Raw genomic sequence first — 12,580 nt, 5'->3', positions numbered from 1 at the left:
AGTATAAGCAGATGTATTAGTAAATTTTTAAAAAAACATATAGTTTGTTACAAACTTATGGAGAAGAAGAAAAAACACATCAAGGAGGAGAAAACAAGCAGAACCATGAATCATCTCTTGATCTCTAAAAAAGAGGAATCAACAACACTAAAAATTTAGCCAAATAAAATTAGATTCCCTAATGTCTGCACTAATACACATAAATGAATAAAATAATATTTAGACTGAGGCAGAATCAGACATTCAGGAAGCTGCATAACCCAGAAAACGGAAAATTCAAGTGATGCATAAAATGATTCACTGAGGTTATACATTTGAGAGACCTTTGAAGTTCCAGAGGTGTTAAGGTACCCATTTATTTTATTAGTATCATTACGGCTATGAATCATGCAAGTGCATATTCATGTTGTCTTACCTGTTCAAGTTCTCCACATTAAAAATGCACAGAAAGAATCAGGGAAGGAATAACTGCAGAAACTCAGTCTTGATGACTGGTATAGGCTCTAGAATTGGAACATTTTGGGCAGCCTGTTACTTAGACTTCTATTGGGCCCCACTAATACCCAAAAAACTGGAGAGTAAAACAGGGACCCATTTATTTTAATTGCTTATTCATTCAAGGAATATCTACTATGTGATTAGAATAGTAACACTTCCTAATTATTCACAAAACTGGACATTTATGCTTTATTACTTTATCTGCGTCAGTTATACTTCATAATAGAAATTAGGGAAAATATGCAGAGGAAGCAGAAAACAATGTAATAATAACAGAAAAACAAATAGGCAAACTAAAGGAAATACTTGAAAAAGTCTACGGAATTCATAAATGTGCAGTTAATTAAAAGCATGAGGAAAGTATTTTTTAAAAGAATAAATACAAGAATTCCAGAATACATATAAAAACAACAGATACAAGAGGATAAAATATGTTTTGTGTTGTTATAAGAAACTTGAGTTTTCAGACTAAATGATTCAATTTACTGGGCAAGCTATTTTTCTAGTTTTATCCTAAAAACAAACAAACAAACAAACAAAACCCTTTACAAATAAAATTGTATAAAAACTGTCATGGAAAAATTACATATGCAGTGATTTTATTCTTTACTTACAATGCACAAAAACTGAAGATTGTTTAGTAATATATCCTGAGAACAAAAAATTATGTAACTCTCCTGAAGAACTTCCTGTAAAATTCATAACTTAATGTTGGCCCAATCACTTTTTACCAATTTGTCTGCCACATCTATATACCAAATTGTCTTTAGCTTTTACCTGGATTATTGCAAATGTCTCTTAAATGTTGTCTCTGCTTATAGCCTTTCATTTCTGTGGTCTATCCTCAAAAACAAACAAACAAACAAAAAACCCAAAACCGAAAAAAACAAAAAACATTGTGATCTATTAAAATGTGAGTTAAAATACATCACTTTTCTGTTCAAAACTTGTTAATAGTACTACTGTATGTCATGCAGAGTAAAATCTGAGCTTTTCATGTTCCTCTACTAAGTTCTATAGGGTCTGCATTTCTTTTTTTATTTCATCTACTCTTCCCTTCTTCCCCTTTCAATCCTAAGTCCACTAGCCTTCTTGAACATGCCAGACCTAAGACAGCTTCCAAGCCTTTCCTTTCGCTCTTCCCTCTGTTTGAAATATTCTTTTTTCAAATATTCTTCACTAACCTTTATTCACCTGAAATTTTTGTTATATGTCACCATGTCATTGGTGACTTCCTTTATTCCACACTTTCATTCTACTCTTTCATTTTCTGTCTTCTTTCCTTCTTTAGCTTTCACCACATACTTTTTTTTAACATTAATATGAAGCAGAAAATAAGATTATCTTCTTTTGTAAATATGGTGGTCACCTATCATAAAAACACTAGTGAGACTGATAAGAAGAGAAAATGGTGCCTATTACATAATAGCTAAAAGAATTAGTTCCACATTACAATAAAACTTCCTGGAGAGTCCCAGAGAAATATGGGATAAATTTGAGGTAGGCAAAATTTCCTGCAGAAAAAAGCAGAAATATACTTAGTAAAATGAATTATCTTGAGAAATGAAAACAAAAGTAGAGTCTAATTAAGTTGATCCAGTTAAACTGAAATTGGTTAAACTAAATCAAACTTAGCAACCAAATCAGATTACTCTGACATCTTTCTGGGTAGTTTGTTTTTGTTTGGTTTTCAAAAACTTTTTATTTACACTTGTATCTTATTGATCTCTTAAAATTGATTTATTTGAGATGCTTTAGGGGAGTATATTTTTTACTGGAAAGCTGACTTTAAATATTATAGTAATACATTATATATTGATTTACAAACACATCTTACATTACTAAATAGTTACTGATTATGACCAAATTATATGCATTTCTTTTTGTATGAACTCCAAATTTTTCTAAGAATTTAACTCATCATATTTTCTTCATGATTCTTTCTTTCAACCATGTTTTTAATTAGTTCTTCTTAATTTATGGTTGTTGCTTTGATGATATATATGTGCCTCTACTTACCCATTCCTAGCAATCATTTCTGTGGTTTGAGTTGTAATTTTTTTTCTAATGTAACCACAACCCTATTTCCTAACATAAGGAGTTACACAGGCATAATGGCTACCTAATCATTCTGTTTTGCTGTATAATTTTTTAAATTTATTTATGCAAATAGTATAAACTAATTTAGAGTATACTAATTTATTAATATATTTCTCTTTCTTAAATGTAAACTCATTTTCTCAAACTACTACTTTCTTATAGTCTCATGTATACACACACAAACATACATAAAGGTGTAATTTATATATTTTAGCGAAATTTAAAAAAAAAACACTACACATTAAATATCTACCTTCAAGTCAAATAATATCATTGGGAAAATATCTTAGAATAAGATACAACTCTCTAATTATTAGAAAAAATATCCATATGTTGTTAACTAAACAATTGGCTGCAAAAATGCAAGCAACTCACGGTGGAATCTAAAAGCTAAGGTATTTCTCATCATAAAAATAATATAAAAGTAATAAAGATACCAAGAGTAATATCAAACATTTAAAATTCTTGACAGTGAAAATCAAGTGGCAGGTATAAATAATCAAGTAACTTCAGAAAATATTTGAAAATTATGTACAACATTTTTTTTTTATTGAGATACATTTTAAACACATTCATTGTTGGGCATTCTTGAAAGTAGAATTGCAAAAGAAGTAGAAAATTGAAATCAGTATATTGCAAAAATTCAATAGGCTGTATTGAACAGCACCTAGAACACAGTAATCTCTGAAAAACACAGTAATCTCAGTCTTAAAAACAGGTCAACATACATTTTTCCCTTCACAAAGTATTTTTCTTTCAGTTCCCATAAGTACCTTCTTGCCTTGCCCTCTTTTTTGCCTTTATCAGTGGTAGAGCAAAAGCAGAAGCTTTAGCATCACACTAATATTGATTTAAATATTGTTTAATCATCTTAAATATTTCTCTTTTGTCTTCTTAAAATAAGTATAGTAATTCATATGTGGTGAAAATGTAAAAAAAAATTAAAGGATGAAAAAATGAAAGTCTAACCACTTGCAAAAAAATAAGTTCTGTCATGATTGACTCTTATAGATGCTATTAGGAGATTCAAAACAGCAAACCGAAAGCAGAATAAATTACACTTAACGAAAAAGTTGAATCCAGAATATGTAAAGAATTAAAAATAATAAAACAATCCAAAAATTATATCTAAATATTCAGTAAGATAGTAAAACACACTCAACAGAAACAGCTTAGTCTCTTTCATCTCTAATTATATTTATTTGAGTGTTCTTTCTTTTTTTCTTAGCTTAATTAAGTTTTTTTTAAATTTTATCTTTTTAAAAGAACATTTCTTCATTTTGTTGATATTTTCTATTATTTTTCTGTTTTCTATTTCATTAATTTCTCTTCTGTTTATTATTTCTTTCCTTCTGCTAATTTTGGGCTTAATTTATATTTTTTCTAGTTCTTGAAATATTGGTAATTGTATCGTTTGACTCCTTTATCGTTATATAATGACCTTTTTCTCTTATTACAGTTTTTGAGTTCAAGTTCATTTTGTCTGACATAATATATTACCCAAGCTCTCTTATGGTTTTCACTTACATGGAATATCTTTTTTCATCTTTTCACTGTTAGTCTATCTGTGTTCTTAAAGGTGAAGTGAGTTTCCTATAGGCAGCATATAGTTGGTTCATGCTATCTTATTGTTTCTATTTTTTATAGTTCCCTGTTTCTCACTACACTTTATTTAAACAGGTATTTTGGATTTTTTTTTATTTGACAAATTGCACATCTCTGTGTTTGGGGTTGGTTATTGGAAAGTTATTATGATCATTTGATGGTGTCATGTTTCTTCGATTTTTCATGTTCCTTGAAGTTGTGCATTGCTCTGTGTCTTTAAAGTAGCAGTTACTGACTCAGAAGTACCTCCCATCAGCCCTGCTAAGAATTCTAAGCCTTTCTCAGACCTTCTGTGGATATACCAGTTCCACATTTCTTGCTCTCTCGATGACTTTAACCAATGTCGATTGGTTCAAACAACTGCCACAAAGTTTTGGAGCCAACATGGTTTTATAAAAGGAATTCTGAAGCTGAGATCAGAAACCATTTGAGTCCTGGCTCTAGGTTTAGTCAAAATATAACTTTTATCCAATTACTTAACATTCGTAGGCTTTGATATTTTCACCAAAGAGTGACTATATTAGATGATCTGTATGGTTAATTCTATCTCTAAAATCCTTTGACTCTTGTCTGTAAGATAGATATAATAGTTTAAATATTTTAATTGAAGTGCAATTAAAATACAAAACAATGAGATAATGTTTAATGTTCTTATTTAATTGTAAAAAAATCTCTTAAATATTTACCAAAAAAAGAAAAAAAATAACTTGTTAAATTCTTTATCCCTTTGGCTTTAGCAATAGCTAACATTTTGATTAAATTATAAATGAAATCTATAGAAGAGCAAAGGAAATCTTAAGAGTTGCTTGATTCCAGCAGCATTTTTGTGGGCCCACATTTCTGCAAATTTCAGTGTGATTTCAGTATATGAGGTTTAACATATTTATGTAAAGCTTCTGTTTAGGAGAACAATTACCCATCTTCACTTTTATTATTTCTAAATGCCACGTTAACTGCATTGGTATCGATTCAGATAATAAAATGGCAATTAGTATTCAATGAATTGGATAATTTTCTTATGAATGTAAGAGCCTAGTGTCTATCTGCTTTTATACCCATGTTTTTATTTCAGCTCCCAGGATGCCTTTCTTTCACAAACCATTAAGTTTCTCAGCGTGTGGAAGCTTTCAGAATATTTAGCTTAGCATAATAGAATGGTGCATTCAGTATAATGTATAGAAAAGGTAGACTACATCTGAAGTGATTTTTATTTATTCCACCTTTTTATAGTAATAAAATAATGTCTATTGGCTCTATAAATGCATGAATAAATATTTTAGGAAAAATTTTAGGCATCATGACTTTTAATTTTTGTTATCATTCCAGAGCCAATAGATTTTTATTGCAGAATTCTTCTCACTGCCAAAAATACAAATCAAAACAAAAATTAAAGGTCTCCATACTGAAACTATAAATGTTAGGAAAATAATAAACTTCATGGAATAAGAACTATTAACATTTATAGCAGCCATCTATTACGAATTTTCACTTTGAACACAAGCTATCCATCCTTCTAAGCTGAGGATTGCTATTTCCATTAATTCACTTTCATGGCTAATATGGGACTGACTTGGTGGATTAGAAAAGACAATTTTCGTGAGACTCATTCTTACCCTTCCCTATCATTTTCTAAGGCAGCTTTTAAGAGTCCAGAGTCACATGGGGCTGTAACATAAGAGACATACACTCATCTTTCTACCAACACCTTCACGTGAAAAGTTTCATAGCTACAAAATACAATGTGAATAAAACTGAACTCATCCTCTCAAGTCTGTTCTTCATGTGTTCAAAAAGGATTCGACTTCCCTGGGTTCATGTTCTCACAAGAAAGAACAAAGCTAGCGTTAACACTTTCGCCTCTCTCTCTTTGTCTTATATAATTGGTGCATTCTCAAGAAGAAACCTAAAATGCTTGGATCAGCTACTTCAAAGTTTGTTCTTCTTTTATTCAACCTGCCTGTAGAGAGGATGCTCTCAGATGTGCTTTCTTACCATGCATCTCTGAGAGAGATGTCCCAATAACAACTTTGCCTATGACTGTGTGATAAATGTGTTAAATTTAGGGGTACAGAAAAAAAGTTCACCGTGCCCATATATAAACTTGACACACTTTAATTCTTGTTTATTTGTAATATAAATACTATGTTGACTTTCACTCACTCTTATACCTATCTTTTTATTTGGGAGAAGGAGGAGTGTGTTAGGCAAATAGCAAACTCACCAATCCAGTGTGTGTATGTGTATTCTTTTGTTTTATAGAGATATACTTCAAATACCATTATATTTACCCTTTTAAAGTATATAATTGAGTGGGTTTAGATATATTCCCAAAGTTGTGCAACTATCACCACTACAGAATTCCAGAACATTTTCATCACCTGAGAAAAGATATGCCATACTTATCATGGTGAAAAAAAATGAAAAAAAAAGGAAAAAATGTCATTCCCACTCTGCCTTCTCTTTCACTCTCTGAATCTCTGGCAACTACTAATCTATTGTCTAACTCTGTGGATTTTCTATTTTTGACATTTCATAAACATGGAATCATATATATATATATATATATATATATATATATGGCCTTTGTGTCTGGCTTTTTTCACCTTAGCATAAATCACATGACCAAATCTAGGAATGCCTTCAAACATAATGTGAGTTACACAACCTTCGTAACAACAAACACTATTGCTCCATTGTACCCACCTTCTCACGTCTGGAGAGCAGATGTAGCCTCTGAACTATCTCTGCTTCCAATCTTCCTTCTTAAAGCCCATTCTCCAGAAAGAAGCAAGATTGACAATTTTTAAACACACAACAAATCAAGTCACTCCCCTCCTTGAAATATTTCAATGGCTTCCCTGGAGAATGATTTTGTCTCCAAGCTGAAATATGACAACGTTTGGAGATATTTTTGGTTGTCACAATGGGAGGGAGGTGCTATTGACGTCTAGTGTGTAGAGACTAAAGATGCTGCTAAATATCCTACAACATGCAAGACAGGCCACAACAAAGAAGGAGCTGGCCTCAATATTCATTAATACTCAGATTGAAATACCCTGTATTTCACTTAGAATAAAATCCAATATTCTCACCGTGGATGAGAGGGCCCTACGTCACCCTTACCTACATGTCAGAGCTCATCTCCCCGTATCACTTCTCTCAGAATATTACGGCCATAGATTCTGCTTCTTTAACATGCTATTTTCTAAATCAAAGCCTTTAAACTTTCTTTTAGCTTTGCCCAGAATATATCACTCACCCTAAATTTTTGTTTGATTAATTCATTCTCATTGTCTAGGCCTCTGTTCAAGCATTACCTCCTCAGGGATTCAAGCCTTCACAACCATAGGGGAAGACAGCATTTTAGAAGATGGGATTTTAAGGGATTCATAAAAATAAAAAGAAAATGAAAGGATTATAGGCCATCGTTATAAATAGCACCCACCAAATAGCTGAAATATGTAGTATACAATTTCTTTGAAGGTTGAGCAGCCTGAGATTGGCAATGACATACATATGTATTAACTCATGGTTTGGAATTGATAGGTAGATGATAAAATGTCAGTAAGAGAGAAGATTAATATTTTCTTTAAGGTTCAAACAAGATTAGAACAATGGTGATGAAGGTGAAGAAGGTACTTATAGAGTATAGAAAATATGAAAAGAGAGTTGTTGCAAAGCACATTGAAGGTAATGGGTGCAGTAGGAAAATGTTTCATGAAAGCAAAGGCATACGGGGTAGGAACAGAAAAGTTTTTCAGAGATTCAAATCAAAATAGCAATAATTCTCACTGATGATGAGATACAAATTGTAGCTATTCCAGTGAGGATAAAAATAGACTTAGAAGGAAATCCATACAGCTAAAGAGATTTAAAAAAAAAAAAAAGCCCTATATATTCAAGAGTGATATAAGACTCACCACATAAATATTTAATTCCCCAATGATGATAACAGAAAATTGAAATGAAGCTTCAGATTTTTAGCTGAAGAGAATCAAGAAGGTCTTAAGCAGAATTGAAAGCTCTTGCAAATGAATTTATATGAATTAATAGTGGCTGCCTGGAATACTCACTGTACTGAAAATGATTCTAAGGCTGGGCCAGGTTCAGCAGGAAAGAGTGATCTATGAGAATGGAGAGAAGAGAAAATGGTGGCCCCTCTTCTGGTCACTCCTCATGATTATGATGAGAAACAGTTTAGCATTTAAAAAATTACAAAATATAATAAAAAGGTATGAAAATCCTAGACTACAGATAGGGGGCAGCTAATCATCAGGCAAAGTTATGTAAAGGAAAGTGTAGTAAAGAACAAAGAGAATATTGACTCTCTTTTCCAAAACTTATTCAATGGTGATAGAGGAAGCACAAGCAGAAGACTCTGTATTAGGGAATTGAGGGGGAAATTGATCAAATCGGGGGTGGGGTGAGAGGAAGACTTAGACTGAATTAAGTAGGGGATGTAAAATTGTTCATGGAAATAGGTTAAATAAAATATACCCTTTTGGGGAACTTATAACTCAAAGATTTGATGAGAATAAGTTTTGGCATGAAAACCTAGTGCTTTTACCTGTCTCAGCGTAATGTGACTGTGTGCTGGGGATACTGGAAGAGATTATTATCTCCTCCACATTCTCCTCAAAGGTGAAAATAGAGGATAGTTTTTTGTTTTTGTTGTTTAATTGCAAAAAAATAAATCTTTCCCAGATATCCTTACCCTCTGAGTAAGAGTTGGATTTCCCACATAAGTTATCATTAAGCCCCATTACTCTTAAGCTGTTTTTGAGTTGTTTCGTATTAATTTTCATTACACATAAACACCATCAAAGGGTAAACAAAGGATTTGATTATCAGTTCGAATGTCAGTTGAACTGAAAATCAGTGGGCAGAAAAGCTCAAGAGACACTTATGATTTTAAAACTGAGCAGACAAACCCAGTTGAGTAAATAAATATTCTTTTAAACATCACATTAATTTTTCTATCTAGGCTAAGGAAAATGATATTATGGATGGTTCTTCCAGTACTGAAACTACAGTTGTTCATAATTTTGACCTGTCTTTCTAAAACACATGACCCACTTTAAAGGAAATCTGGACTGGATGCACTTGCATTACCTCATGTCAATAGAGAGAGGTCATAAAGGACCTCTGTATTTTTATTCAGTGATATGTATCATTTCATATCATATAAAAGATTAATATTCTACTAGTTCCTAGAGGACAATAGTAGCAATGTCTTTGGTGAAATTCACTTGTAATATTAGTGGCATTATGTTTCCAGACATCAAGATCTTATATAATGAAGTCACCCTTGATAGTACAGGCTTTCCTTTGGTATTATGAGTTGTTTGCAAAGCTTTTCCTAATGCTGAGTCAGATTCTGAGAAGTAATTGTATGATATAAAAATATCTTGGGAGTACTGTCAGTAAGAACTTTCTCCCATTCCACACTACATGGATTCTTAAGGAAGACTTATGCTTATTTAATCATAGAAGAAATATACTTGGCCATAATAGAAGTTATATTTTAAATTCCCCAGAAGTAAAAGAGTCTGGTCTATCATTATTAGCAGCTTCTATTTTCTGCATGCAATCCCAACACATAGTATTATCAAGATAGAAGGCTGTAGATTAAAAAAAAAAAAAGCATTATATAATTTTATTATTTAGTATCTCCTCAGAATGAATAGTGTGCTAAGAGCTATATGTCTCAACAGAATCTCTCTTTCTCTCTCTCTCTCTCTCTCTCACACACACACACACACACACACACACACACACAATATAGTAAAAAGGTATAAAAACCCTGGGAAATTTTTTCTAGGAAATTATATACAAAAAAAAAACCTAAAGAAGTACCCTTCAATAGATATTGGATAAAGATGTGGTGCATATATAAAATGGAATATTACTCAGCCATAAGAAAAGATGAAATACTGCCATTTGTGACAACATAAATGGAATCTGAGGTTATCATGCTGAGCAAAATAAGTCAGATGGAAAAAGTTGAGAACTGTATGATTTCACTTATATATGGGATATAAAACTGAAAGTAACAAATGAACAAGAAAAATAGAGACTCATGGAAACGGATAACAGTTTAGCAGTTACCAAAGGGAAGGGGGAGGAGGAAGATAGATAAGTGTAAAGAGGGTCGAATTATTGGCGATGAAAGGAAATTTAACTTTAGGTAGCAAACACACAATGCAATATACATATGACACATTATTGAATTATATACTTAAAACATATAATTTTTCTAACTTATTTTAATGAAAGGGAATCATTCTTTTATTTTCTTTGATCATCTCAAATTTTTCTCACATTTTGAAATGAAAAAATGTGAATTATCATTATCTAAGTTTTTTTTATTAAAATTATTGAGGTGACATTGATTAATAAAAATCAAATAGACTTCAAGTTTATAAGTCAATAATACATCACATATATATTGCATTGTATGTTCACCAGGAACTTATATAATTTTATTAACCAATGTCACCCCAATAAATTTAATAAAATAAAAAAGAAAATTCAAAGTATATTGGATCTAACACAAAATAAAAATGCTACTTATAATAATAAAAATCCTTTTGAAATTGTCTAAGATTTCATTAAGATAAAGAAGTAAAGACTCTAACATAGAAAACTTAAATCTCAAATCCTATGTATTATGCTTCAGTTAAAAATCAAATATTAGGGCTTTCACAATGGATTTGCCACCAAAACACAGGGGTCATGAGAGCCTTTGCTAAATCTAAGCCAAAATGGGAAAGGAAAAGACTTGTATCAACATCATCATCATTGGACACATAGATTAGGGCAAATCTACCACTACTGGTCATCTGATCTACACATGTGTTGGGATTAACAAAAAAGCCATCCAAAAATTTGAGAAGGAGGCTGCTGTGATGGGAAAGGGCTTATTTAAGGATGCCTGGGCTTTCGATAAACTGAAAGCTGAATGTGAACCTGGTATCACCACTGATATCTCCCTGTGGGAAGTCAAGAGCAGCAAGTATTATGTGACCATCATTGATGTCCCAGAACATACAGATTTTATTAAAAACATGATTACAAGCACATCTCAAGCTGACTGTGTTTTCCTGATTGTTGCTACTGGTGTTGATGAATTTGAAGCAGGTATCTCTGAGAACGAGCAGACCTGTGAGCATACCTTTCTGGTTTACATAGTGGGTGTGAAACAACTAATTGTTGATGTTAACAAGATGGATTCTGTTGAGCTGCCTTACAGCCAGAAGAGATACAAGAAAATCATTAAGGAATTCAGCACCTACATTAAGAAAATTGGCTACAACTCTGACATAGTAGCATTTGTACCAATTTCTTGTTGTAATGGTGACAACATGCTGGAGCCAAGTGCTAACATGCCTTGGTTCAAGAGATGGAAGGTCACCTGTAAAGATGGCAGTGCCAGTGGAATCATGCCGCTTGAAGTTCTGGATTGCATCCTGCCACCAACCCGTACAATTGACAAGCATTCTTATCTACCCCTCCAGGATGTCTACACAATTGATGGTATCGGTACTGTCTATGTGAGCTGAGTGGAGACTGGCAGTCTCAAACTTGGCATGGTGGTCACTTTTGCTCCAACTGACATTGCAATTGAAGTCTGTTAAAATGTGCCATGAAGCTTTGAGTAAAGCTCTTTCTGGGGACAATGTGGGCTTCAAGAATGTGTCAAAGATGTTCATCATGGTAATGTGGCTGACAAAAGAAAAATGACTCACCAATGGAAGCAGCTGGCTTCACGGCTCAGGTGATTACCCCAAATTATCTAGGCCAAATCAGTGCCAGATGTGTGCCTGTGCTGGCTTGTCACACAGCTCACTTGCAAATTTTATGAGCTGAAGAAGAAGATTGATCATTGCTCTGGGAAAAAGCTAGAAGACAGCCCAAAGTTTTTGAAATTTGGTAATGCCGCCAGGTTCCTGGCAAAGCCCATGTGTGTAGAGAGCAGCTCTGATCATCCTCCTCTGAGTTGTTTTGCTTTTTGTGACAGGAGACAAACGGTAACTGTGGAGATCATCGAAGTAGTGGACAAGAAGACAGCTAGATCTGGTAAGGTCACCAAGTGTGCCCAGAAAGCTGGGAAGGCTACATAAATATTATCCTCAATACCTGCCACCCCAGTCTTGATCAGTAGTAGAAGAACAGTCTCAAAACTATTTGTCTTAAATGGCCATTTAAGCTTAATAGTAAAAGACTGGTTAATAATTATAATGTCTCATAAAACTTTCAAAAGAAAAGAATGTGCTGTGGACCATTTGGTTTTTATTGTGTGTGTGGCAGTTTTAAGTTAGTACTTTTTAATAGAAACAACTTGACCAAAAATCTATCACAGAATTTTGAGACCCAT

General features: G+C 32.7%; 1 pseudogene; it reads left to right on the top strand.

Moving 5' to 3' along the window:
• Positions 1-10,967: 10,967 nt before the first annotated feature.
• On the top strand, positions 10,968-12,326 carry LOC107509604 (annotated as a pseudogene).
• Positions 12,327-12,580: the final 254 nt, after the last annotated feature.

This window comes from Rousettus aegyptiacus, unplaced genomic scaffold (genome assembly GCF_014176215.1).
Source record: "Rousettus aegyptiacus isolate mRouAeg1 unplaced genomic scaffold, mRouAeg1.p scaffold_m13_p_11, whole genome shotgun sequence".
NCBI lineage: Eukaryota > Metazoa > Chordata > Mammalia > Chiroptera > Pteropodidae > Rousettus > Rousettus aegyptiacus.
The sequence above is the reverse complement of the archived record's forward strand: the minus strand, read 5'-3'. Positions and strand labels throughout refer to the sequence as shown.